Genomic DNA, 27,999 nt, shown 5'->3' with positions numbered 1-27,999 from the left:
TGAGTAGGGAAAGGGAGTGGGGATAAAAGACAATTGTTTAATCCAATAATCATGCAAGAATGTGTTCTTGACATTAAGAGGCTGTGGAGTAGCCTGAGGCACAGTTGCACATTGCTATGTGGGCAGTTATTGATCTCAAGAATGAACTGTCATGGCTGCTGTGAGAAATAAGATGCATCACTATTGAAGGAGGCCAAGAGAATACTGGAGAGTGGTCTCCAACCCTGGATCTTGATGCTGCTGTTTACTGCAGCCATGCAAAGGAATGTGTGCGTCAGGTCTGAGTGTTCAGGGCAGGACCAGCAAATTTCCATGAACTCTCTGACCGCAGGCCACTTCCGTTCCATTTTGCTTCTTCGCTCCTAAAAAAATTAAGTATCTTAAGTTAGTTTATAAAACATTATACTTTAAACAGGAAGTGAAAATGTTTTTCTGTTTTTAAAAGTAATATGTGCCCATTGTAGAGAATGTGGAAAATACAGAAAGATACAGAGATCACAGAATTAAGAATCCAAATGATTTTGACCAGCTAGAATGATCAAGTCTGAATTAGCATGATGATATTTAAACGGGATGTGTTTTGCTTTGATGATTTCGGCCTAGGGTCCTCGGAGAGAGAAGCCTGTGTCCCTTAAGCCTAGCAAGGTATTTGGCAGAGAAGGGCAGAGTGGGGCATTGCTGAATGAACAAATGGATGAAGAAATAGAATAGGATGCATGGAATTAAGGCAGGACTCCCTGTGTTGGAAGCAAAGCTCAGAGTCACAAGGAAAACAAGCCCTCAAACAAGAGATTTCTCGGCAAGGCAAATGTACTTCTGCAGAAGGGTGCTTCTCACAGGACTGGTTGCCACGAGAGCACACCGAACACAGGAGGGAAAGGATTTTTTTTACTCCTAACACAGCTTGTCCTTACTGCTGTGTCCTGCCTCCATTGGCTGGAGTTGGACTGCACAATCTAAACTGAACCCGATTGGCTAACTTGAAAGACAGCTTTGGCGGGAAGAGCTGCCACAGTGGGAGGGGGAAATTACAGAGTGAGTAGCAGAAGTGGGCTCTGTAGATAAGGACCGGTGGGAGAGTTGTTTAGGGGACCTGGAAGAAACATGATAGAATTTCTGGGGCATTCACTTTGGAGGAAACCACGGGATGGTCTACAGTGAAGGCTTGAGGAGCTTTTCCCTCCTCCGTGCTAGGTTGGTAGTTTCCACTTTCCACTGCCCACTTCCCACAGCTCCTCCCAAACACACATGCACATCATTTTTCACACCATCATCCTTTTTGGTAAAGAAATGTGTCTATTTCTGTCCTGCATTCATGAGTTCCTCACCAGGTGCAAACACTGTTAGGTCTCCTGAAAAATGTATCTCATAAAAGAGCTGTAGCAGGGGGGAGTATCAGAGCAGAGAGTAGCCTTCCTTTTGCTGTCTGGCTGCAGAACCATCTGGAATCCCCTGTGGAGGTGGGCTGTGTGCCCGAGCCCTACCTTGGAGAGACACTTGGTTCCCTTTTCCAGCAGGTTTCTTTTCCTGACAGATAATTCTCTGTTAATCGAGGGCTCCTCAAATCCGAATCTGAGCTCCCTCTTCTATTCTCACCTCTGTGCCAGGGAAATTTTCTTGGCAATTGAAACCAAAGCGATAGGCTGGCAGTGGGACTGTACTTGGCTGGGGGTAAAATAAGCAATGATTGCACATAATTGCAGAAAACAATTTTGAATTTTATTAATGAGGTGCTCCAAACAACATCTTTTAGCCCATTGTCCCACTTAACAGCCAATTCACAGGAGTTCATTGTGCTGTAATTTACATCTATCTTCCCCCATTGATAACACCAGGCCCTTGTGTTCTATAATTGACACAAGTTGGTCATTTTCAGGGGTGTTTCTCTCTCTAAGGACATAAAATAAACAGGTTTGCTGGCGAGCGGGATTGATTTAGCCTCATCCACAGAGCCAATTGGCTGCTGCTGCTTGACGCTTATTTTCCTTCCTCAGGAGAGGTGGCACAGCCGTGGGTACTCGCACAGAAAGTCCTCAGGTTAAAGATGTTGAGGTGGAGGCCTGGGGAGGCACGCGAATATTGACAGTGAGAAAACGAGACTTCTTTCCCTTTCCTTTGCTTCTTGCCACCCAGGACCCAACGTCTCCAGGTGGAGCTGATTTTTAGTGTGCGCGGCCAGGTTTTGGGGGCAGTAGAGGTAGGATTCAGGAGAGGGTTTCCAGGAGGGGATATAGGCCACCACCTCCTTCAGCATCTCATCTCAAAATGCAGCATGTGTGAGTCACCACTATAGGTCCCAGTGAGCTCAGCTAGCCCAGCTCCTACCTTCTTTGTGTGTTTACAGCGCTGCCTTCATGTGTCTGTTTAAACACTGTGTGGCCGTCGGCTCTGTGTTGGGCACTTAGGGAGTATGAAGATGAAACCAACTGCTCATCTTTGGGTATTTATTAGATGCCATTGCTATTTAGTTCTTCACTGGACTGTAAGTCCCTTGACATCAAGGATCTTGTCTTCTCTGTTCTTAGTATCCTCTATAGAACCGAGAACAGAGTAGACACTTAGAAAAACATTAACAGGCCGGGCACGGTGGCTCATGCTTGTAATCCCAGCACTTTTGGAAGCTGAGACGGATGGATCATCTGAGGTCAGGAGTTCGAGACCAGCCTGGCTAACATGGTGAAACCCCATTTCTACTAAAAATACAAAAAATTAGTTGGGCATGGTGATGCGCACCTATAATCCCAGCTACTCAGGAGGCTGGGGCAGGAGAATCGCTTGAACCCGGGAGGCGGAGGTTGCAGTGAGCCGAGATCACGCCACTGCACTCCAGCCTGGGTGACAGAGCGAGACTCCATCTAAAAAAAAAAGAAAAAAAAAAAAAAACATTAACAAATGGATGAATCAAATGGAGAAGAAGAGACAAGTACAGAAACACGTGTAGAAGTGGAAAAAAATAACAAAAACATAAAGGGAGCTCTAAAAGGTTATAGAAAGAGCTGTGGGACATGGAGGTGTTTCTTTTGTCTGGGGTGAGCTGGGAAGCCTTCATGGAAAGGCCGGCCTGCAGCATGAGAGATTCTCATCGGTGGGCAGTGGAGGTTGAGCCTTTCAGGGGTAAATTCCGAGAACGTTGTACACACATAAGAAATAATGCAAGGTTCCTACGGCTTTGACTTCAGCATTTGGTATGTGCAAGGAAGTGACTGGAGATCAAAGGGGAAATGCAGATTGGAGACAGGGCCTGGGGGTCTTGTGGCAGGTTGTGGGCGGCCATGCTTTCCCCGGGCACTGCCCGACCCAGGGGACTCAGCTGCGTGTGGCATGCTCGGAGTGCAAGGCATTTGCTCACTGGCAACTACACCCGTAAGCAGATACTGGGGTCTTGGGAAGGAAGGTGACTGTTAACCTGTGGGGATCAGCTTACAGTGTGAGTGTTGGCCAGAATGACCAAGCTCTCCAGCCTCAGCCCAGATCAAAATCCAGAGGCCAGGAAGGATGTAAGCCTAGCTCTGTGCCGCACAGCTGGTCAGAATAGAGGTGCAGATACAGGCTCCACGCCTCTGGGACCATGAGCTCCCAGGGTGTTTGCAGCATCACAGCCGACTCTCCACCAGTCAGCCCACCCCCAAGGCCCTGCAGCTGCAGCTTCTGCTGTGCTTTCATTCCAGGGATGGGCAGGGTGACATCAGGCCACCCGCAGCCTCTGGCCCCAGCCTCTCCACCTAGGTGGCACCGTGGGCTCCAACCAGCCAGGGCAGCTGCCGGGACCACCCCGCACAGGCCCGCTCTGCCGTGAGGGAAGGACCGACAGGCTTGCGGCTGCTGGATTGCTCAGTATTTTTCACGTTAATATCCTAATCCTGAAGTTGTTCTGCCATGTGGTATTCTGGTGGTAAATATAATCTTTTGGCAGAGTTTTTAACTGTCTGGAACCCAAGATCCTAAACTTTTTTTTTAATTGTATTTGGATTATATTGTTGGTTTTTTTTCCCCAAGGAGGAAAACACTTATTTTAAAATACAACATGAAGTGAGTGAAAAAATTTGTTTAATGCAAATAAAAGAATTGAAGCTGGAGGGCGAGAGTGTTTCCAGAGGAGGCCATCACCACAGGAGGAGAAGCTGGACTCAGAGCCAGGGAGTCCCAGAGCCTGTGGCAGGCCCTGTCCTTGCTTGGGGAGATGAGCCAGTTCCAAGTGCAGGGACCAAGGACATTCCCAAGCCCGTCCTCAGCCAGCTAGTCCTGCAGGGCTTTTCGGAGCATCCAGGTCTTCCGTCACTTTTTCTTCCCCAGACAAACCTCCTAGACACAGGAAGCCCTTTCAGAAGACACATTTGCCTCCACGGCTCCGCCCATTATTCTCGACCACTGGTGATGTTCTGTTCTTCTTGGGACACCACAGCGTTATTTGTCTTTCCAGACCAAAAATATATCCCTCGGGAGTATGGCAGTTTTTAAGCTCACACCAAGGGAATGCTTATATAGGCCTTGTGTCTTCTTGTGATGTTTCCCAGCGATGGGCCTGAAAGGGAGAGGCTAGCCAACTGTTGCTAAACGCAGTATTCTTTTGTGAATAAAAAGGCCCTGATTCCAGCCAAACCGGGATCTGGCTTGGCTGGGTGTGGGACGGGAGCAGTCACCGCAAGATCCCCAGACATGTGTCTGAGCCCCTGTGTGGCCTGAGGCTGTCCCAGTTAGTCATGGCAGTAGAAAGTCTCTCCCTGCTCGAGATGCAAAAGACTCACCATCCAAAGAGCTGGGGCCATCCCCTGCCCACTGCGACTGTCCAGCCGTCTGCCCCTTGACAGGGCCCAAAATGATCCAGTGCTGGAGGCTGGCTTTGCAAACCCAAGGCAGGGTCTCGCTGTGTTGCCCAGGCTGGAGTACGGTGGCCCAGTCAGCTCACCCTAACCTTGAACTCCTAGACTCAGGCAATCCTCCCGCCTCAACCTCTCGAGGAGCTGGGATTACTGGCATGCACCAGTAAGCCTGACTCATTTTTTTACTTTTTGTAGAGATGGGGTCTTGCCATGTTGCCCAGGCTGGTCTTCAATTCCTGGCCTCAACTGATCCTCCCGCCTCAGCTTCCCAGAACTCTGGGATTAGAGATGTGAGCCACTGTGCCTGGCCTCATGATAACTTTTTATAAAGAAAAAAATTTAAATCCTCTGTTTCTTCTCTTCTTCATCTTCCCTTACTTTACCCACAAACAGGGGAAGAACTTTCTAGCAGGAGCCATTTAGTTCTGTCTTGGGAGCACTTGTTTCCTTCTCAGTTTCTTAGAAAGTGCAGAGTCTGCTTGTTGGCATGGCACCGTATCAACTGCTTGTGATTTCCATTCGGCCTGCACCCACGGCCGTGGGCTCTGCCAGACGGCTCCTCATGGGGGGCCTGGGAGGGGGCTGAAAAGCCTGGGGCTGGCGGGAAGTGGTACTCCCTCCAGCATGGCAGTTTGGAGTCTTAAGGGTCCCCCCTTAGCCGTGGCCCAGGGACACTGCCCCTCGCCACCCCCAGACCCTTCCCGACAGCACTGCCTGCTTGGGATGCTCTAGGCAGAAGTGGGCGGTGGGGCTGGCCTCCATTTCAGTGCTTGGTCATTTTACGGTTGGAGTCTCCGTCTTAGAAGCAATTTCCCATAATTCCACTTGGGAGAGAAGTGTCTTTATTGCTCATCCCCATTTTAAAGGTGGGTAATTGGGGGCCTCAAGAGATTAGGAGTCTTGCTCATGATAAAGTAGGAAGTGGTGGGGCTGCGATTTGAAATTCTGCGTTCCTGCAGGACACCCTGCTGCCTGTGCCACCTGTTCTCTCCCATGTGATGGGCGCAAACCCCTGAGAGGCCCCTTTTCAGCTCCTGTTCCATTCTCAGCTGTTGTGTTTCCCTCTGCTGACCGCCCACATTGACACATGGGATGCGATGCCTCCACGGAGTGGGGGTGAAAAGCGAATGTAGGTTTTCTCTCTCCTCTTTGCCCCCAGTCCTCCCGGTGAATGAGGCTTGCATCTCTCTTTTGCTACCATTGGGAGCAGCAGCCCGGTCAGCTGACTTCTGTTTTCCTGCTGGTGTGAGTTCAGCGAGTTTCCCCGTGGTTTCAGAGCCAAAGCCTGCGCATTTGGTGTAACTTTGCGTGCTGTCGCCCTGAGAGGCATCACTGTGGGGCCCCGAGTCAGCTGTGTGCTGGAACCGCCCCACTTTACCATTGCTGCTCATCACCGGTCACTGTTTGGTAGAGTCCCATCCACTTAAGGAGCACTTCATGCCCATGAATCGAGTAGAATTATTTCACAGCACATGGCATTTTTCATGACTATAATTACAAAGGATTCTCGTCATCACTGATGGGGGTTCTCCCTGGAGCTAACACCGAGTGAGAGGTTGACCCAGTTAGATTAAAGCTCAAGTTAATAAACAGCATTCACACATTTTTAGGCCTGTTGACCAATATCCTTTAAATCAGTGTGGTTTTCCAAGGGGGGGAGCAAATAAAACCCTAAGGTAGCCAGAGTGCTGTTTTTTCCAATTAACCTTGTTCGTTTTGATTTCCTTTCGGTTCAGAACAATTTAGGTCAATCTTAGATTTTTAAGAATGAACCTCTGGAGGGAAAGGAAATTAACGAGGCCCTAAGGGGGCTTGGTTACCGCAAGTAACCCCAAAAGACAGACTCTCAGGCTGGCGGGGGCCTGGAGAGGGGCACATGGCCACTTCAGGCTGTCTGCTCGCATGGAGACCCCGGTGGGAGTGTCCCCTTTGCTTTCTTGCTGACTGGTTAAATAAACTCTGCAGGCTACCACGCCGACGAAGGTCTGCCCATTTCTCATGCTCTTTCTGTCCTTTAGCCAAAGCTGTGTTCCCTCTCTTCCTGAGAAGAGGGATCAGCAAACCCTTAACTCCCAGAGATCGCTGGTGGTGTTCAGGGATGGAAGTGCCCCATCCAGGCAGACCTAAAGCAGAGGTAATGGAAGAGAGATGGAGGACAGAGAAGAAAAGAAGGGCGTGGGGCGGGAAGGTAGGGCCAGACTCCTTTCTGTGGTAGGAACAGAGCCTTCCTTCACCGGACCCGGGGCAGTCAATCACCCTGAGAGCCCTCGGAGCCTTTCATCATCATTAGAACGTGTTTTGCATGGTATGGATGCTCACGTGACCGTGTGCTGCGCCTTTGATCTGCCCGTTCCTTACTCCTCATTTAGATGATGAAAGATGTGGTGCCTCAACTTTAAGTTCCACTTGACGCAGAATTTCCTGATTGAGGATGGAGCCTGGGGCTACCTTGAGGTAATTACGGGATAGTCGTTATACCTGGAATGTACATTTTTCTAAAGTTTCCACACAGTAAGACTCCCACAGTTCTGTCTGTGCCCCTTCCCATGACATTATTTTTTCTTCAAAAGGGACCGGCAGCCGAGATTTTGTAAGCAGGGAAATCTGTTTCACAGGAAGGAGGGATGTATAGATGGGAGCTAAACATCGAAGTTTATAATTTGGTGAAAACTTGATAAATGGGAAGACCATTTGAAACAGATATTTCAGTGGCTGGAAGTCCCAGGTACCCTTGAATTTAACACTGCTCATTACATACCTCAGTGACCAGAAACTGGAGACCAGCCTGGGCAACATCGCAAGACCCCATCTCTACAAGAAGTAAAAAATGAGTCAGGCTTAGTGGTGTGTGCCTGTAATCCCAGCTCCTGGGGAGGTTGAGGTGGGAGGATTGCTTGAGCCCAGGAGTTCAAGGTGACAGTAAACTGATTGGGCCACTGCACTCCAGCCTGGGTAACACAGTGAGATCCTGCCTCTAAAAAATTTTTTTTAATATCATCATAAACTCTGTCAGAAATACAAAGGAGCATAAAGAATGTAACAAACAACCTGTATCCACAATCTGGCCTAACAAATAAGACATTACCATCCCATTTGAAGGCTTTTTGCCAGACAGAGGGCAAGTCCCAGAGCAGGCGTCCAGTGCAGATGTACTGAAGAGCCCAGCCTCAAGCCTAAAATGGGATAGTACAGGACATGAACACATGAGGCAGGTGGATCCCCTGAGGTCGGGAGTTCGAGACCAGCCTGGCAACGTGGTGAAACCCCGTCTCTACTAAAAACACAAAAAAGTAGCTGGGCATGGTGGTGCACACCTGTAATCCCAGCTAGTTGGGAGGCGGAGGCGGGAGAATCGCTTGAACCCAGGAGGTAGAGGCTGCAGTGAGCTGAGATTGTGCTGTTGCACTCCAGCCTGGGTTACAAGAACAAAACTCCGTCTGAAAAATAAATAAGTAAATAAATAACGAAATAGAAGACAGAATATGGTAGGCGGTAAAAGGGAATGCTGAGCAGCAGAATGAGAGTAGCTGGAGTTAAGAAGAGGGAGGCGTCGTGGGAGATCGGCTGAATGAGGGCAAACTTGATGAAGGAGGTGGCATGTCAGTTGGGCCACGGAGAACAGGTAGGATTATCTAGTTTGTTCCACATACATCTCCTTAACCCTTCCCTTAAGGTTCTCTTCCAAAGTTTCTCTGGGAAATTTCTCTTTCCCTTTCCAGACGAAAGCTCTTCCCCTGCTGTTTGTCCTCTCTTGCTTGGCCCAGGCTATGATGGAAAACGTCCTCAGGCTGGGTTTCTGTTGGGTGCCAGATGGCAGCCACCGTGGGAGGAAGGGTGGCCGAGTACTCTAAGGGCCCAGCTCCTTGGTGACCAGCCAGGTGCCCTCCAGCCAGCGGCCCCAACATGACACGGTCCAGGTAACCTCCCTTCACCGAGCTATCGGGAGGGTGTTTTCCAGGACTAGTGTGAAGTGGACTCAGTTCCCAAGAAGAACAGAGCTGTCTGATGCGTGAATAGGCCTCTCTGAGACCAGGGAGGCCGCGGCTCTGAGACATGAAGCAGATGCTGCTCCTCAGGGCCTGTGGAGAGAGAACCCTACCCTCTTCCATTTCTGAAAGCCAGTGGAGGCCTCTCCTCCTCTGCAGGATTCATTTCCTGTGTTAGTTCATGCATCCATTCCTTCAACATAGATTCATTCCATGTCAGCTCTGCGCCAGGCCTTATGCTGGACTCGGGGCGTGGAAAATGGAATCGAAGCTGGTCTCTGCTCCCGAGAGACTTACAGCCCCGTTCAGGGTGTGTGTTGGATCTGGAAAGCTGGGATAGGAGAAACTGGGTGACTGTGTATTGTCTCTGTGCTTTTGTGTTTCTTTAGAGGCTTCCATGATCAGAATATTTTTGGACTAATAAGGTGAGTTCCTTAGGTAATTGGAAAATGTGCCCCTATATTCTCTACTGTTTAGAGTGGTGTAATGTTGGCATGACCTCATCTTCCTTTCAAGATTACACATTAAAAGAAAATTTGACTTTATATTAAATGAAGTCAAAGCTGGGCACAGTGGTGAGCACCTGTTGTCCCAGCTGCTAGGGAGGCTCAGGCAGAAGGATCACTTGAGCCCAGGAGTTCGAGTCCAGCCTGGGCAACATAATGAGACCTTGTCTCTAAAAAAAAATTAATTAATTAAAAAATAAGTAAGTAATAGGAATCAGACCCCAGCATCATAGTTGTGCATATTACCTGTTATTTCTTTAAGAGATATCCCTTCTCCCCTTGAGTTCCATTTTTATGGGAATTACTTGCTTTAAAAAAAAAAAACGCACAAAAACTTCAAAGATACAGCACTGACATGACGATAAACTTCCATTTCTTTAAATAAGCTCCTTGCAACAGCAGATGTATCTGTAACAAAAAGAAGGGCGGGAGAAGGAGCTTGCATTTATGTTTATGAACAGGGTAAACTCAGAGACTGGCAACCTTTACCCCGCCCTCCCCCACCCCACCCTCAAGAAGTCCCGAAGAACAAAAGGCAATTCAGATGGCAGAATATTACTTCTGTTGCCGTAGCACCAAACTATTAAAAATAAAACTGTCCCTCAAGGCAAAACATTTCATTTATTTTCCTTTGAATGAGTAACTTGTTTATTAAGATGAAATAAGTGGCTAAATCTAGATGGTACACGGGCAAGAAAAATGGATTTATTGTGGCCTTTCGGAAAGTATGCTTTATGTTCCCTGGAATTATCTCTGGGTTTTAAATGAAGAAGAGCTCGTTTAGTCAGATGCGGAGCTGCTCTCCCTGGAAATAGGCATCACCCGACTCTGCAATGTGGAATGTCATATTTGACCTTGGTTCTTTCGCAAATTGGTTCCTTCTGGGCTAAATCAGTGTGTTGAAAGAGTTAGCTAGGTTTAGTGATCTTCAAAGGAGGACCACATTGCTGCCTCGACTGCGTCTGCAGTTTTTTGAAGTGTTTAATATAAAATCGTTTCACTTTTTCCTTATTTCATATTTGAGATCACTGGGCGACTGCATCTGCTAAAGAGGCAACACAGAGCACAGGGAGCCAACTGCAGTCACTGGAGCTTCTGAGAGCTCCCTTTGTTGCTTCCTGACCCAGGCTCAGAGGCATCCCGCCCACAGGGAAGGATATTTGTCTCAGCAGGGAGGTTCCCCATTACTGTCTGCTCATCTGGGGACAGAAATGTGATGTCCAATTCCCCTCTGATTGAGGTCTCATTTGCCCTAAACTAATGCAACTTGAAAGGAGAAAAGGGTGTCAATGGTTAAAACAACAACGACAAGAACAACAAAAACCTCCACCCAATTTAGCCGTGAAACAGGAAACGCCGTATTGAGGAGAGAAGCTTTTAATTGGAAAAAAAATTTCTCTTTAGAATTTGGACAACAAATGACTCTTACTCTCTTTTCTGGTGGTGATTGTTTTATTTATTAATTTTTTTTTTTTTTGAGACGGAGTCTCGCTCTGTTGCCCAGGCTGGAGTGCAGTGGCGCGATCTCAGCTCGCTGCAACCTCCGCTGCTGGGGTTCAAGCGATTCTCCTGCCTCAGCCTCCGTAGTAGCTGGGATTACAGGTGCCCGTCACCACACCCAGCTATTTTTTTTTTTTTTGTATTTTTAATAGAGACGGGGATTTTTACCACATTGGCCAGGCTGGTCTCGAACTCCTGACCTCAGGTGATCTGCTCGCCTCAGCCTCCCAAAGTGCTAGGATTATAGGCATGAGCCACTGTGCCCAGTTGATTGTTTTATTTTAATATCACAACACACATATTATTCCTGATTTGTAATCTCATGATACCCGCCTTGCTCGCCAAGAGTCCTGAGTGCTGACCTGGTAAAGATGATTAACTCCATCTTTCAGATGAGGAAACCAAAGTTCAGAGCACGGGTCCGCACAACAGTCATAGCTGCCAGCAGTTGCACACCCACATGCGCCATCCCATTTGATCGTCACCAACCTGCTGGTTAGGTTTTCCTGTCACCCGAATTTTACAAACGTGGAACAGAAGCACAGAGAGAATAAATGAGCCGCCTGCGATTAATCAACTGCTGGTGGAACTGGGGCTTAGTCCTGCATTCTTTCCAAAGCCCCCAGGCGGTGACTCAGTATTTGGCCATTTTTCTTTGTCCTTTTTGCCTGGTGACTCTCAAGAGAGCCCACCTGCAGTTCAGCGTGTCTGGATCCTGTGCAGCGGGCAGAGGCCAGAGGCCATGGCGGGGGCCCCAGAACTCAGGCTGGGAATCCCAGGGGCTACTCCAGCTTTCATGTCACCAGAGCAGTGACATCTGGACCCTCGGGGGCAGACTGTGCCTGTGGCTTCTCAGTGGGGTGCCTTAGGGTCCCCCCAGCGGATGGGATCCCATCTCCTGGTCTGGTTAGCATAAGGTGAACAGGGATAGTAGCAGCAGTTGTCACCCTGAGGGAGGGAAGGGGATGGGGAGGGCTCAGGTGAAAAACAGAAAGGAACTCTATGGCTGTCTTTCTTCTCCCTGTTTACCTTTCCACCCATCTGAGAGATAAAAGAAGAGCAGAGGAGGGCGAGTGAGAAAAAGCAGGAGGGTGTGGGTGTGGGGCCGATGGTTTTCACTCGGTCCACAGGGAGATCTGAATATCAACTCTCTGTGGAACAGCAAGAACCGGGTGTTCTCTTCTGCCCCATTTCTAGCCCAGGGCGACCCCAGGAGCTCTGCAGTGTGCCGCATGGAATCGCCTAAGACAGGGCTGCCTTGGAACAGTTTCAGTGTCTATTTCACATGTGCGCTCTAGCTCAGAATTTTAATAAACAAATATACATGGTACTTGCCGTAGGGGGGCTTTATGTTTCTAAACCTATGAATTAATAAACAGGATGAGCCTTTTAAAAAAAGGGAGCTTGGGGCAGAATGAACCACTAAAAAGTTATTGGCTCTTAACTCCTGCTTTTTGTAGAGGCTTGACAGGCAGCTGACTCAGCCAAACCTGAAACCCTTTCCCCGGTTCTTATAGCATTTCTGACTTTGCCATTTCAGTTGGCACTGGCCCTGCCAAGACTGTGTATGCCAGGAGGGAGCATCTGCCCCCATCTACTCTCTGGGAAGGTGTCCTCTCCCAAGAGTCAAGAGTGTCTTGTTCTGACCGTGGGTTACTTCTTCGTGTCTGTCTGAGAGGTGAAAGCATTGTCATCACACAGGAGGTAGCAAATACCTACTTCTTCTTTTTTTTTTTTTTTTTTTTTTTTTGAGACGGAATCTTGCTCTGTCACCCAGGCTGGAGTGCAGTGGCGTGATCTCGGCTCACTGCAAGCTCCACCTCCCGGGTTCACACCAGTCTCCTGCCTCAGCCTCCTGAGTAGCTGGGACTACAGGTGCCTGCCACCACGCCCGGCTAATTTTTTGTATTTTTAGTAGAGACGGGGTTTCACTGCGTTAGCCAGGATGGTCTCGATCTCCTGACCTTGTGATCCGCCCGCCTCGGCCTCCCAAAGTGCTGGGATTACAGGCGTGAGCCACCGCGCCTGGCCGCAAATACCTACTGCTATTAGAAACCAGAGCAGACTGGGCGCAGTGGCTCGTGCCTATAATCCCAGCACTTTGGGAGGCTGAGGCAGGCAGATCGCTTGAGCCCAGGTGTTTCAGACTAGCCTGGGCAACATGGAGAAACTCCATCTCTACAAAAAATACAAAAAATCAGCCAGGTGTGGTGGCACATGCATGTAGTTCCAGCTACTCAAGAGGCTGAGGTGGGAGGATCACCTGAGCCTAGGAGGTCAAGGCTGCAGTGAGCTGTGATTGCACCGCTGCACTCTAGCCTGAGCAACAGAGTGAGATCCTGTCCCCTTCACCCAAAAAAAAGAAAACAAAGAAAGAAATCAGAACACCAGGTATGTCTTCCTGAGTGTTTCACCGTGATCACTGCCTCTCCTGCCAGCTCCCTGCTTTCCAGGAAGAGTTGGCTGTGGCAGGGGACAGAGCACTGACTCCCCTAGAGCTAGAGTGCACATGTGAAATAGACACCCAGGCTGCTGGAACGGCCCTATCTAGGCCTCAAAAGACTATGGGGGGTTCCTAGCAAATTCCACCTTATTTGACTTCTCTGAACAGCCCAAACTCTGGTGGGCTCCTTCCCTTGCCTTCGTAGGAGACTTGATGCAGGGGGCAGAGGTGAGAGCCCAGGGGGACAGCTGGCCTTCAGGAGGGGTCCTTGCTGGGTGTTTCCAGGAGAGCTTCGGCCTCTCTCTCAGCACCATGTTCCAGGTGGCATTGAAGACCGGCGGGTAACTTGGGGGGTGTGGGAACAGAAAGTCAGAGGAACAGCTAGTGTTTTCTTCCTTGAGACTTGTTTTCCCTGTGACAGTTTAGATGAATAGTAACAATAACCAGTGATAGGAATGTCATCCTGACCAGGGTCTGAAGTCTTCCATGGATGTTCCCATCTAATTCTCAGAGTAACCCTGTGGGCTTTTAAGGTAAGAATGGTCACTGACTCCCCTTTTCACCAGTGTGGGAACTGAGACTTGGAGAGGTTCAGTGACCAGATGATGGAGTCCAGAGTCCAGGGTCCAGGGTCTTCACAGCCCGTGCTCCCTCCCCTTCTGTTTCTCCTCTTGCTTTGGGTTTGGGAAGCCTCCGCAGGAAGACGAGCTTTCCCAACTGCCCCGCAGGGCGAGATGGAGAGCGCCCCTCACTAGTCAGGCACCCCGAAGGAATAAGGCATGTGACTGTACAATATCCCAATAAAGCGTGTGGGTGGTGGGGATGGGTGGGCGAGGTTAAGATCCATTCTTTAAGGCATGAAATACTGTCTCTTTCAAAAAGAGGTTGCGCTGTCTTGCAGCTGGTTTTCTTTAACTACCAGAAACACCAGCATTGTTTCAGAAAGCCACAGAATTTCCAAACACAATGAGAATTCCAAGAGGACGGGGTGTGGGTTTTGGGGGCTGGGGTGGGTATGGACAGGCTTTTGGGGAGGGAAGACCACAGCCTGAGTGGGTTTGTCCCCCACGGGTAATGAATTTCACACGGCTCCACTGTCCTCAGTTTTATCTGCAGGATGCTCAAGTTTAAGCCTGAGAAAGAAGGGGATCGGGAAGGAGCAGGCCCCAGGGATTACAGTGGCCATAAAAACCGAACAGCCACCCAGGACAGCCCCATTTGGTGTGACCTCTAATGACTGCCTTCCCTCAGCTGGTGTCAGAGGAGGCACATGGTGTCAGTTAAGTTCCAAAGTGACATTTGTAGAAATAAGTTTGTTAATGGGAAATTAGTTTTTTTCCCCTCTCCAATCTTAAGAAAACGTGCAGCCTATATCCAAATATTTCTGAAATAGCATCAACAGTAACAGCAAACAGGGGAGCTAATGTCACCAACAAAACTTGTGAGGTCAACCCAAAGAAAGATGGGAATAAATGAGGAAAACTTTGGAAAGAGTTTCTCACATGCTGAACACACTCAGCAATATTTCGCAATATTTCTAACAAGTGTGGTGGCCCTTCAGTCAGAAGTGGCCTTTCTCTGAAGTTTGAAGTTAAAAAAAAAAAAAAAAAAAACTCTTCTGCTTCTATTCTTCCTGCTTTTTTTTTTTTTTTTTGAGTTGGAGTTTCACTCTTGTCACCCAGGCTGGAGTGCAATGGCATGATCTCAGCTCACTGTAACCTTCGCTTCCCCCATTCAAACCACTCTCCTGCCTCAGCCTCCCAAGTAGCTGGAATTACAGGCCCCCACCACCACGTCTGGCTAATTTTTGTATTTTTAGTGGAAATGGTGTTTCACCATGTTGGCCAGGCTGGTCTTGAACTCCTGACCTCAGGTGATCAGCTTGCTTCGGCCTCCCAAAGTGCTGGGATTACAGATGTGGGCCACCGTGCCTGGCCTATTCTTCCTACTTTTTATACTTTGTGTTTGCATTCAATTTGACAAACTCAGGCAGCCTTACCAGATAGCTTGGTATTTGTGAGATTCAGTTCTGAGTTTTGAAGTAAAATTTTAAATATGATTCTTTTTATCCTTTGAAGTATAGGGAAGTCAATAGCCTTGGCTTCTAGGTCTGACTGACTGTTCTAAGGATAATGGATACGGATAATGTGAATTGGAATTTGTATCTGTGGAGTCAAACATGTTCAACTGCATGACATGCATGACAGAAAGTGGCACTTGGCGGAGACAGAGAGGGAAACAGTCATTCTCCCGAGCTGTAAAGAGTGCAACTCTAGAGTACATTCTCAGTTCTTTTATCTGTGGAGGAAAAGGCATGTTGTCATGTTTAAGAAATATCACATGCCAACTTAGTGACAGGAGAAAGACTGTCTTAACAAATGGTCTGGGCCGGGCCTGGTGGCTCATGCCTGTAATCCAGCACTTCGGGAGGCTGAGGCGGGCGGATCACCTGAGGTCAGGAGCCTGAGACCAGCCTGGCCAACATGGCGAAACCCTGCCTCTACTAAAAATACAGAAATTAATCAGGCGTGGTGGTGGGTGCCTGTAATCTCAGCTACTTGGGAGGCTGAGGTAGGAGAATTGCTTAAACCTGGGAGGCAGAGGTTGCAGTGTGTCAAGATCGCACCATTGCACTCCAGCCTGGGTGGACAGAGTGAGACTCCGTCTCAAAAAAAAAAGAAAACAAAAAAAACCCACTAACATATACTCTAGAGGCTTACACAATTAATTGTAGAAAATGAAACTCTGAAAGAACTAGAAGAAAATATAGGTGAATTTTTATCTGATCTCAAAATAGAGAAGCCTTATTAAAATACGACAGAAGGGAAGAAAAATCAATAAATGAGCCTGAGGTTGAATTACAGATTACTTGTACAAGAATATTCATAGCAACACAACAGCAAAACCTTGAAACAACCCAAATGTTGCATATTGAGAGTGGATAAACAATAGAGTTTTTCACACAAAATTTTCAAAAATTTTAAAAACAATACCCCCAAATTGACAAACTGTAATGACATATAATCCTATGGCTAAACTTTACAATATAATATCAAGTGCAAAAAACATTACTTAATACACAATAGCCTTTCTTAACCCAATGTTTTAATATGAAAAATTTCAAACATTCAGTAAAGCTGAAAGAATTTTCTCGTGAGTACCTGTATGCCCATCATCTTGTTTATCCCTTTCACACTTTGTTATGTTTGCTTTCTCATGTGAGAAATTCATTATTCCCTCTAATTCAGCAGTCCTCAGCTTGGGGTGATTTTGGCCCCCAGGAATATCTGACAATGTTTGGAGACAGTTTTAGTTGTTACAGCTGGGATGGGGTACTACTGACATCTGGTGTGGGTAGAGACCAGGGATGCTGGTCACAGCCTGCATTGCACATGGCAAGCCCCCACCACAGAGAATCAGCTAGCCCCAGATTGCAGTAGTGCTGAAGCTGAGAACCCCTGCTGGGAATCCATCCTATTTTCTGATACATTTCAGAGAAACCTGGATACACTGGCATACTTCCTCCTAAATATTTAAGTATGTATATCATTAACTAGATTTCTGTGTTTATTTACAGTGTTTTTTCTTTCAATGTGAAATTTACATGCAATGAAATGCAGAAGTCTTAAGGGTACATTCACTGAGTTTTGGCCAGGGCATGCACCTTTGTAACCCAGACCCCTGTCAGGACAGAGGACCTTACCATTGGCTTAGAAAATCCCCCTTAACCCCTCTCCAGTCAAGCCTTTCAGCCTCCTTTCCCCAGGAGGCAACAATTATTCTAATTTTTTTTCCACCATAGAAAAAAATTAGAACAGTGATTCTCATAGTTTTGTTTGTTTTAGAATTGCGTATAAATGGAATAACAACAGATGCACCCTTTGTCTGAGACTTCTTTCACTCCACAGCAGAGCCGTTCTGAAAGTGTGTTCTGCAGACCTCTTGGGTTCTCCGACACTCCTTTAAGGGGTCCCATATGTCACAGCTATTTTCATAATAATTCTGAGATATTTTTCTCCTCTACACTGTGCTGACATTTATGTAGATGGTGCAAAGGTAACAGTGGGTAAATTGAGGCAGTAGCACCAAACTGTACCTTTGTCAGTGTGTTCTTCATCACCACCAACTTACAGGAAAACGGAGTCAGCATCACTTAAAAATGCCCTGGGTGAAGCAGAACAGATGTGCATCTTCTTAAATCTCAGCCCCTGAATACATGTGCTTTTAATATTCTGTATGATGGCTGGGTGCGGTGGCTCACGCCTGTAATCCCAGCACTTTGGGAGGCCGAGGCGGGTGGATCACCTGAGGCCAGGAGTTTGAGACCAGCCTGACCAATATGGACAAACCCTGTCTCTACTAAAAATACAAAAATTAGCCGGGTGTGGTGGTGCGTGCCTGTAATCCCAGCTACTGGGGAGGCTGAGGCAGGAGAATCGCTTGAACCTGGGAGGCGGAGGTTGCGGTGAGCCAAGATCGTGCCATTGCACTCCAGCCTGGGCAACAAGAGTGAAACTCCGTCTCAAAAAAAAAAAAAAAATTCTGTATGATGTAGTGGAAGGTACTCATAAAGCACTTCCACTCCACCATAGTAGCACGCTTGTCTTCAGGAAGGGCATGTATGCAATTGTTTGAGTTGCCAGCCAAGCGAGCTGCTTTTTTCATGGAACACCATTTTTACCTGGAAGAGCAACTGACCAACTACAGTTATTCAGGTTTGCGTATGCGGCAGTGAATCTGTCACTTCAAGGGAGACAGCTGACAGCATTTGTTGCTATTGATAAAACTTGAACTTGCAAGTAAGAATTAGAATTTTTGAAAACTTGTATTTGTCACCATGAACTTGATAGCTTCCCAATAACTAACAATTTTTCTGACAAGATCGGTGGTGATATTGACATATGATTTAAAAACATATAATGACATGCATCAACATTTGCAAGATATGTATAACTCACTGAATAATTATTTTCTAAATGACCTGTGTAGGATATTATACAGTTATACACAGGTAGAAGTTCCATTCCAACTGTGACATAGACCAATGGATTTCCATGTAGTGGAGTAGAAAAAATTTATTGATACAGTTTCTGGTTCCACATTGCAACTAACCTTTAAGAAACTACCACTTTTAAAGTTTTGGTTTGTATCAAAGATGAATAGCCATAATTATCTGAAAAGGCTATTAAAATAGTTCTTCATATTCCTACTTCATATCTGTGTGAGCCTGAGTTTTCTCTATATACTCCAACCACAAAAACTTCCAGATGAGTTTCCAAGGTGGTTTACACCATTTTACACCTTCTACCACAATGTCTGAGAGTATAATAGCCTTTTTACAAAGTTACAGCAGCAAAACACACAGTTTCAGCATTCGTACAGATGAGGTACCACTGTGTAAAAAGCAAAGCCAGAGAGTGATGCCCACAGGACTTGAGGTGGCAGTAACCTTGGGTGGGAGAGTGCTGCATAGCCAGATGTCTACCTGGTGAAGGGCCAGTTAAAGCACTGTTGTTTAAACCAAGGAGAGGGGTCCTGGGGGGTGCTCTTTGCCATGGGAAACTATTTCCCATAGTATCAGTATCTGTGGCTAACAACATGGCCACAGGCTGTATTTTCCTGTCCATTCTCTGTGTATCTAAGTCTGCTGAGGCTCCAGATTCCTGCAAAGAGCAGTCTGTGGCCCTCTGCAGGAGGGCTAATGGAGAAAACATGCATTGGATGCTTACACCGGCTGTGTCAGAGAAGAGGAATGAGCCTATTGCTCCTGCCCTGTAATGATTCCTGTTGGGAGTCAATGACTCCTTTTCTGTGGGGCTACCCTCACCCAGAGAGGACTCATTTGGCTATGAGGCTATGATCAGAGGCATTCCCCCTTCCTCGGTCCATGGGGATGGAAGGGTTTAAGCCCGAGTTTATTTACCTTTAGCAAAACACAACTAGCTTTTATTATTATTATTATTTTAGGACTTGGGATAAAAAGGCTCATAAAAACAAGAGCATAAAACAGCTTTTACTGAGCAAACATCATGCTGATTTATTTGTGAGTGAAATCTGAACCATATGGTCTGGCTTCCCTTAAAATGCACACGGGGTTCAGGATTAAGGGAACAAACTCTTGGCAAATTTGTTTTGCGTTTCAATGAGCACATCATGTTAAGAACAAAATAGAACAATTGTTGAGTGCTTACTGTGTGCAGGAAATCGTGCGTAGTGATTGATGTCCGTGATCTGACTTCATCCTCACAACGATCCATGCAGTCAGCGGCGTTCCCCACAAGGGGCAGCAGCAGTGCTGAGCTCAGGGCCCTCATGACCTGCAGGAAGTTGGGCACAGTGGGGAAGATCTGGAATTCAGTGGGGAAGAGTTGTCCACCAGTGACAGCACTTCCATCTAAAGTCCCCTGATGGTGAAAGAGATGAAACTGCAAACGAGGATGTGAACTTGGGGCCTGTGGATCAGCTGGCCTTCTCAGGTTGCAGAGAGCCAACCGTCCACTGTCTTGTTCCTTTGTCCCAGCGGAGACTGAATGCTAAGTCTTTCCGACCAGCAAGGCATGAGCTTTCTCTCTTTGCCGCATTTGTGTTGGGGCATCTCAGCCCTCAGTCTGTATTCTTGTGGAGGGTGCACCTCTTTGTTTTTTTTTTTTTTGTACACACAGTTTCGCTCTTAGTTGCCCAGGCTAGAGTGCAATGGCGCGATCTCGGCTCCCTGCAACCTCCTCTTCCCAGGTTCTAAGCGATTCTCCTGCCTCAGCCTCCTGAGTAGCTGGGATTACAGGCATGCACCACCATGCCCGGCTAATTTTATATTTTTAGTAGAGACGGGGTTTCTCCACGTTGGTCAGGCTGATCTCAAACTCCGGACCTCAGGTGATCCGCCCGCCTTGGCCTCCCAAAGTGCTGGGATTATAGGCATGAGCTATCACGTCCGGCGAGGTGCATCTCTTTCAGTTTGGGAACGAAAAGGGTATGATGGCAAAATCATGTGCTGCCAGTCATGATCACGATGATGTTCATTCTGGTTCCTGGGCTTAAGCTTCTAATTTGCTGTAAGAAAGCTCAGTGGGCTTACCCTTTGCCTAAGTAAAACCAGCTTATTTCCACTTTTCTTCAGGCACCCTCATGGACATCCAGTGCCATGGTCCTGCTTTGTCACGCAGCGTCTTTCAGATTCTTGAAAGACAGGCAACTTGTTTCGAATGACCCACAGGGAATGGTGGGCCATTCACTCAATCCACCCCTAGCACAGGCCAGTCCTATGTTGTTTTTTGGCATTTTTGAGGAACAGCTGCCTTTTCAGTACCAGGTGACATTATTACCCAGATCCAGTTGTGGAGAGGCATGTGTGTCTGCCTGGTTGAGCTGAACCGTGGGCAGATCAGAAAGGAAGGAAGACTGTCCATTTTTTGGATTAAGCCAGGGTTTGCTTACCTGGAAGGTCCAGAAAGAAATCCCCCTTCCTTCCACAGCCAGAGGATTTCGAGTCTGTGATGCTGCTAAAATTAGCAGCTAACAAAACTTCCCACGTGACGTAGCACACGTTGATGGGGTAAGCCAGTGTGACATGGAAACCCATTGGCACCTCTGTATCCGGGCCTAAGGCTGCGGCCTCCGTCCTCTTTGCCATCATTGGCCTCTCTTGTTTCTTCCCGCCCCTGTCACACAGCCCTTGACCATGGTTGTCTGCCATGTGGATTCCTCACGGGCAGAGATACTGCCTTCTGAGCTTGCTCCCCGCTTTGCTCCGAGTGTGGAATTTAAAACTTGTAGTGATAGGAGAAGGGAAGAACACAGTTACAGTTTTAGACTCACTGTTTCCTGAGCCACTAAATGTGTCAGACTGTTATATTTGGGTTATTTTCCAAAAACCTTTTGGTAGTCATTTAAAAAAACACTCTGAGGCTGGGCGCGGTGGCTCGCGCCTGTGATTCCAGCACTTTAGGAGGCTGAGGTGGGTGGATTACCTGATGTCAGGAGTTTGAGACCAGCCTGGCCAACATGGTGAAACCCCATCTCTACTAAAAATACAAAAAATTAGCCGGGCATGGTGGCAGACGCCTGTAATCCCAGCTACTTAGGAGGCTGACGCAGGAGAATCGCTTGAACCCGGGAGGCGGAGCTTGCAGTGAGCTCAGGTTGTGCCTCTGCACTCCAGCCTGGGCGACAAGAGTGAAACTCTGTCTCAAAACAAAACAAACACACTGTGGCTATATTTATTCATGGAAACAATGATATAACATTCTTAGATACATGCCTTCAAAGGCCGCTGTATTAATAGGTTCCCACGCGTGCCACTTATAACATGGATCCTGTTGCACATTGGGACACCAGAAGCCTTCTCCTTTCATTCTTCCTTGCTCTCCCTATTGCTCCAGCACCTCCTGAGGGGGCCCTCTTTCAGCAGCTTTGATCATTCCCTGCACTTGTACATTTCCATAACTAGCACCACCTTTGTATCTAGATGTTTGCATGCAAGGGACATCTCCAGGTATCTTCCCATGTATCATTAGTTGCCCAGGCAGGCGGATCACCTGAGGACGGGAGTTCGAGACCAGCCTGACCAACATGGAGAGACCCCATCTCTACTAAAAATACAAAGTTAGCTGGGCCTGGAGGCGCATGCCTGTAATCCCAGCTACTCGGGAGGCTGAGGCAGGAGAATTGCTTGAACCCGGGAGGTAGAGGTTGCAGTGAGCCGAGATTGTGCCACTGCACCCCAGGCTGGACAACAAGAGCGAAAACTCCATCTCAAAAAAAAAAAAAAAAAAAGAAACAAAAGAAACAAAAGGCAGTTTCCCCAGTTATAATTAGGACTAGAGGAAAGAGTGATAATAATATTGATAACGATAAAATATAATTATTGAGTATTTACTGTGTATAGGAGATATACTTAGTAATTTACATGTATTATCTCACTTAATCTTCGCAGTAATCCGAGGAGATAATGTTACCCTCATTTTGCAGCTGAAATGTAGCAGGTTGCTTCACCCCTGGAGGCTACACACCTGGTAGTGATGGAGCAGAGGCAGAAACCTAGCTTTGCCTGACTCCAGAGTTCATTCTGCAATCACCGCATGATACTGTCTCCTAATAGTAGCCTGATGGCTTTAACAAGAGAAAATAAGGTTACCTTACAGCTAGAGGGATTTATTATTATTATTGTATTTATTTATTTATTTTGAGACAGGGTCTCGTTCTGTTGCCCAGGCTGGAGTGCAATGATGCAATCTTGGCTCACTGCAGCCTCCGCCTCCCAGGTTCAAGTGATTCACATGACTCAGCCTCCCTAGTAGGTCGGACTACAGGCACGTGCTACGATATCTGGCTAATTTTTTTAATTTTTTTTTTAGTAGAGACGGGGTTTTACCATGTTGGCCAGGCTGGTCTCGAAATCCTGACCTCATGTGATCCACCCACCTCGGTCTCCCAAAGTGCTGGGATTACAAGCGTGAGCCACCGCACCCTGCTGGATTTATCTTACCCGTGTCTCTCTGACAGGATATATTGTCAAATTCCCAAACTGTATTTTTAGGAGGGTTGCAAATTTTGCTTCCAAATGATCTTTTAAGAGCAGGATATTCTCTGCCTAGAGTGATGAGGGTACAGTTTTTAAAAGAGGTACATTGTAGTTCAAATTCCTGCAGGTAAAGCCGTGACTTACTAACTTTCAACTTTGAAACATTCGCAGGTGAAAGCAGAGCTATGCACTACAGCAAAATCCAGGCTGTCCGTCAGCAGCTGATGTGCCCAGTACCTTTTGTCTTGGCCATCCTGTTGTTCATTAATCTGATGTATACTTACTGTGTTTGCGTTTATTTTCCTAACATTTTTAGCCTCATCCTTTTCCTGTAAGTGACAGGCACTGTAACTATTGAAAGTACTGGTTAAAAGTAGTGTTTGATTATTCTGTAAGCAAAGTAATACTTTGGATTAAAACAAAGGGACTGTCATCTGAATCTTAATTTCTGTTATTTTCCAAATTTCTTTATTCATTCTCTTGTTGATGTATATGAAGATGAACAAAGAGAGCAAATAAAACCACTCAGAGGCTGGGCTCGGTGGCTCACACCTGTAATCCCAGCACTTTGGGAGGCTGAGGTGGGCGGATCACGAGGTCAGGAGTTTGAGACCAGCCTGGCCAACATGGTAAAACCCCGTCTCTACTAAAAATACAAAAATTAGCTGGGTGTGGCGGTGCGTGCCTCTAATCCCAGCTACTTAGGAGGCTGAGGCAGGAGAATCGCTTGAACCCGGGCGGTGGAGGTTGCAGTGAGCCGAGATTGCGTTATTGCACTCCAGCCTGGGCGATAGAGCGAGACTCCGTCTAAAAACAAAACAAAACAAAAAGCGAAAAAAAAAACCACTCAGAACCCACACCTACAGTGTAACTGGAGACGAGGTATACTGCAAACTTGGGGAAATAAATGTCCCGAAACAGCAGAGCTAACTCCCCAGCTCCCACCAAAAACGATGTTACTTCTGAAGATACTGTACTTGAACAACTGAAGAGAGTGCTCTTGAAACAAGAAACTTAGAGGCACCCAAGCGATTTCAGAAAGACCTATTTTTGCTGATCTAAGAAAATCCAATTGATGTAAGAATGACCAGAAAATGGCAGCAAACATCCATAAAAATTTGCTATAAAAAGAAAACTGTGCCGGGCGCGGTGGCTGACGCCTGTAATCCCAGCACTTTGGGAGGCCGAGGCGGGCGGATCACCTGAGGTCAGGAGTTCAAGACCAGCCTGACCAACATGGAGAAACCCCGTCTCTAATAAAAATACAAAAATCAGCCGGGTATGGTGGCATGTGCCTGTAATCCTAGCTACTCAGGAGGATGAGGCAGGAGAATCACTTGAATCCAGGAGGTGGAAGTTGCAGTGGGCCGAGATCACGCCATCGCACTCCAGCCTAGGCAACAAGAGCGAAACTTCATCTAAAAAAAAAAAAAAAGAAAGAAAGGAAAAGAAAATGAAGGGAAGGAAATACTCCCCGAAAACAACCATGAAGAAAATGAAAATCGTAACACCACCTCCAACATGAACTAAATTTCATTGCACAAGCATTTGAAGAAATGAAAGAAAACCTAATACCAGAAATTTGAAAAATCTCAAACAAAACACTGGAAGATGTAAAATTAAAGATTATGACATGCCAGAAAGAAATGGAGGAAAAAGACAAATCATCTCAGACATGAAGACAAGATTACAATGTGTCCATTCAGATTCTACTGAAAAAAATTATAAGGGATATTGACAAGAGGAACAAAACCATTCAAGACAACAAAAATGAGATAAAGCGAGGTGGAAAGAATCAGAGAAAAAGTGATATATAAGCTAGGCAAAGAAAATCCAACACACAAAATTGAAGTTGAAGAACAAGCAGATGGAATAAAACTAATATTTAAAACTACAATCTAGGCTGGGCGCGGTGGCTCACATCCGTAATCCCAGCACTTTGGGAGGCTGAGGCGGGCAGATCACCTGAGGTCAGGAGTTTGAGACCAGCCTGGCCAACATGGTGAAACCCCGTCTGTACTAAAAATACAAAAAATTAGCCAGGCGTGGTGACAGGCACATGCAATCTCAGCTACTTGGGAGGCTGAGGCAGGAGAATCGCTTGATCCTGGGAGGTGGAGGTTGCAGTGAGCCGAGTTCGTGAATACTTTACGGAAAGAAGAAGATGTGACTCTACATATTGAAAGTTTCTACATGTATCTGGGAAAGTTGACCCCGAGTGATTAAATTCTAGGTGTATCCTCATAAACTTTGTGGTTAAAGATGAGGGAGGAGGAGGAGGAGGAGGTGGAAGAGGAGGAAGAAGACAAACCTCTGGGCCTCCAGTCAAAAATACCAAGTCACTTAAAAAGAAAAAAAAATTAGATTGGCATCAGACTTATCAACAGCTACGTGCAAAGCAAGATAAGGATGGAACAATGTTTTCAAGAAAGGTAAGGACCGTATGAATCAAGGATTTTAAATCCGGCCCATCTGTCTTTCAAGTATCAAAGTTATAGAAAAAAATGTTTTAATCCTGCAAGAACTCAGGGACTACTGTCCTAACAACTCCTTCCTAAAGAATATGCCAGAGGGTTGGCACCATCAAACAGAGAGAAGACTAAGGAAATTTGTCAAAATAACTGGTGGTTTGAACAAAAGATGCAAAACTACTTTGAAAGAGGGCTTCATGTTTCAGAGATTAATTGGACGTATCCATCCATAAGATCCTTGCCAAGAAAGTTTGAATAATAAAACAATGGAGCTAGATTGCAATGTTTTCACCAAATCCAGAATCTCTGAAGAGATTAGGATATGGCTTTGGCAGCTCTAGGTGTCAAATTTGTAAAGCAAGAGAAGGGGAAAAGTGTAGGTAATTAATGGAGCTTTGAAAAGACCTGAAACAGGACAGTCGGGGAGTAGATGAAAGGGTTTTCTAGGAAAAGAAGTAGAAATGTGGAATTCGGTAAATTTTATTGAGAAGGCACCCAAGTAGATTTAGGCTTTAGTTCTTACAAACATTAAAAATGTTTTATTGTAGTAAAGAGCTAATACTCCTTAATTATGACTTCATTATTTATGGTATAGAGAAGATCTAGATGCACTATTTACCTCCTTTTGTTCCTAACCTAGAAATGGTAGCAAATACGTGTGGTTTCTTTTTTTTTTTTTTTTGAGATGGAGATGGAGTTTCGCTCTTGTTGCCCAGGCAGGAGTATAGTGGCGCCATCTCAGCTCACCACAACCTCCGCCTCCCAGGTTCAAGTGATTCACCTGTCTTAGCCTCCCGAGTAGCTGGGATCACAGGCATGAGCCATCACTCCCGACTAATTTTGTATTTTTAGTAGAGACGGGGTTGCTCCATGTTGGTCAGGCTGGTCTCGAACTCCCAACCTCAGGTGATCCGCCTGCCTTGGCATCCCAAAGTGCTGGGATTAGAGGCGTGAGCCACCGCGCCCGGCAGTTTCATTCCTTTCCTCCAAAGTCACATTGCACATCAATATGTGATTTGGCAATGGTTCCCTTTTTCACTGAGCCCCCGTGAAGCCTCAGAATTGTACTCAACATAGCACATGAGGCAGCCGTTACTACTCTATCTGCATTTGTTGGAAGTTGAAATATATTTGCTATCCCTGCCCTAATTGTAGGGTCTGTAGCCTGATTACTTGGCATCTTCATCTCACTTGTGGAAACTAACGGGATTACAGACACACTTTCTCAGCAAGCGTTGATCAGTCACTGAGTCAATGACAAACAATGTATGAGGCTCTGGGCATAACGAAATGATTAGGACACGTTCCCATCCTCCAGGAGGCTCACAGGGCCCAGAAGGAAGTGAATGATTCTGTAGAATTTGCCTTGTGAATGTGTTACTCCTTAAGTTATATCGAACATTGCAGTGATCAAGAAATATTCTACTTTGTAGAAAGATCCTGGAATCACATAGACCGCAAGTTTTAGGCATGGCAAAACTTTATGCACAATTTCATATGTAAAGTGATTCTCTCTATCCTCATCCTTAGTACCTTGCTACTCAAAGCGTGACCTGAGGACCAGTGGGAAGACATTACCTGGGTACTTGTTAGAAAATGCAGAATTCCAGTCCCATACCAGATCTCTTGAAACAGAATTCTCATTGTATGAAGAAACCCAGGTGACTTGTATGTACATAAAATTTGAGAAACACTGCAGACTCTTACAGTGTCCAGCTAGAACAAGATCGATTTGCCACCTGCCACTTTTCTTTCTCCCTACACACACTTAAAAAAAAATCCCTTAAGTAATGGCAGACACATATTCCAAATCTCATTTTCTCTCTGTCATAATTTTCTTATTTGTAAACTTAACATGGGAACACTATTAGTACCTGTCCTGTCTGACGACAGTGAGCATTTACTGAGATCACGCATCTGTGGTGTTCAGTAGAGTGCCTGGCTTCATAAATAATGTTATTTTGTGAGTGATATACATGATACTAGTTTAATGGAAAACTGGGACTTAGAAATAATGTTTCAGGCTGGTGCGGTGGCTCACACCTGTAATCCCAGCACTTTGGGAGGCTGAGGCGGGCGGATCACCTGAAGTCAGGAGTTTGAGACTCCAGCCTGGCCAACGTGGTAAAACCCCGTCTCTACTAAAAATACAAAAATGAGCCGGGCTTAGTGGCAGGCACCTGTAATCCCAGCTACTTGGGAGGCTGAGGCAGGAGAATTGCTTGAACCCGGGAGGTGGAGGTTGCAGTGAGCTGAGATCACACCACTGTACTCCAGCCTGGACTTTACAGCGAGACTCCCTCTTAAAAAAAAAAAAAAAGAAAAGAAAAAAGAAATTTCAACACCGTAGCCTGTTCTCAGTGGAGGAAATTCTGAACTTTCTAGTTGTTGGAACTTTGTTTGATACTTTTAAGTAAATACCCAATAAAATGGTATCTAACACCCCCCTGCCGGGCTGGGTGGTACCCACACTTGTACCTCGCACTCACACTCACACAGGTTGCGCACCTGTCGGGGCACAGCCCTAGGTGAGCCTCAGTGCTGTGCTTGCCTCGTGGGGCGCTGCGTGGAGATGGGTCTCCCAGGCCTCAGGGCTCCCTGGGTGCACCTCCTGTTTCTGTGTGCAGGGAGGGATGGCTACGGAACCGGGCGGGAGAACTTTCCCAGCGTGGGGAGGCGTGCTGGTGAGACAGCAGTGTTTCCTGGGTTACATGTGGGAAGGACTGGGTTGGAGATGGGCCAGCAATTTGGCC

At 46.6% G+C, this 27,999-nt stretch overlaps 1 protein-coding gene and 1 long non-coding RNA gene across 2 annotated transcripts in view; one reads left to right on the top strand and one right to left on the bottom strand.

The window, feature by feature from the left end:
• The window catches only part of KIF26B (kinesin family member 26B), a 579,476-nt gene that overhangs the window by 51,847 nt on the left and 499,630 nt on the right, over window positions 1-27,999 (top strand). The window lies entirely within an intron of this gene.
• Window positions 27-27,883, bottom strand: LOC115835123. Its single transcript, XR_004030048.1, has 5 exons — window positions 27,755-27,883; window positions 19,447-19,572; window positions 9,559-9,720; window positions 7,579-7,631; window positions 27-362 (listed from the first exon to the last, which is right to left on the bottom strand). It is a non-coding gene; the product is annotated as an uncharacterized LOC115835123 (long non-coding RNA).

The sequence above is a fragment of the Nomascus leucogenys genome, chromosome 5, assembly GCF_006542625.1.
Source record: "Nomascus leucogenys isolate Asia chromosome 5, Asia_NLE_v1, whole genome shotgun sequence".
In the NCBI taxonomy this organism is placed as follows: domain Eukaryota; kingdom Metazoa; phylum Chordata; class Mammalia; order Primates; family Hylobatidae; genus Nomascus; species Nomascus leucogenys.
Note: the sequence above shows the minus strand (reverse complement) of the source record. Positions and strands in the feature narration are given on the sequence as shown.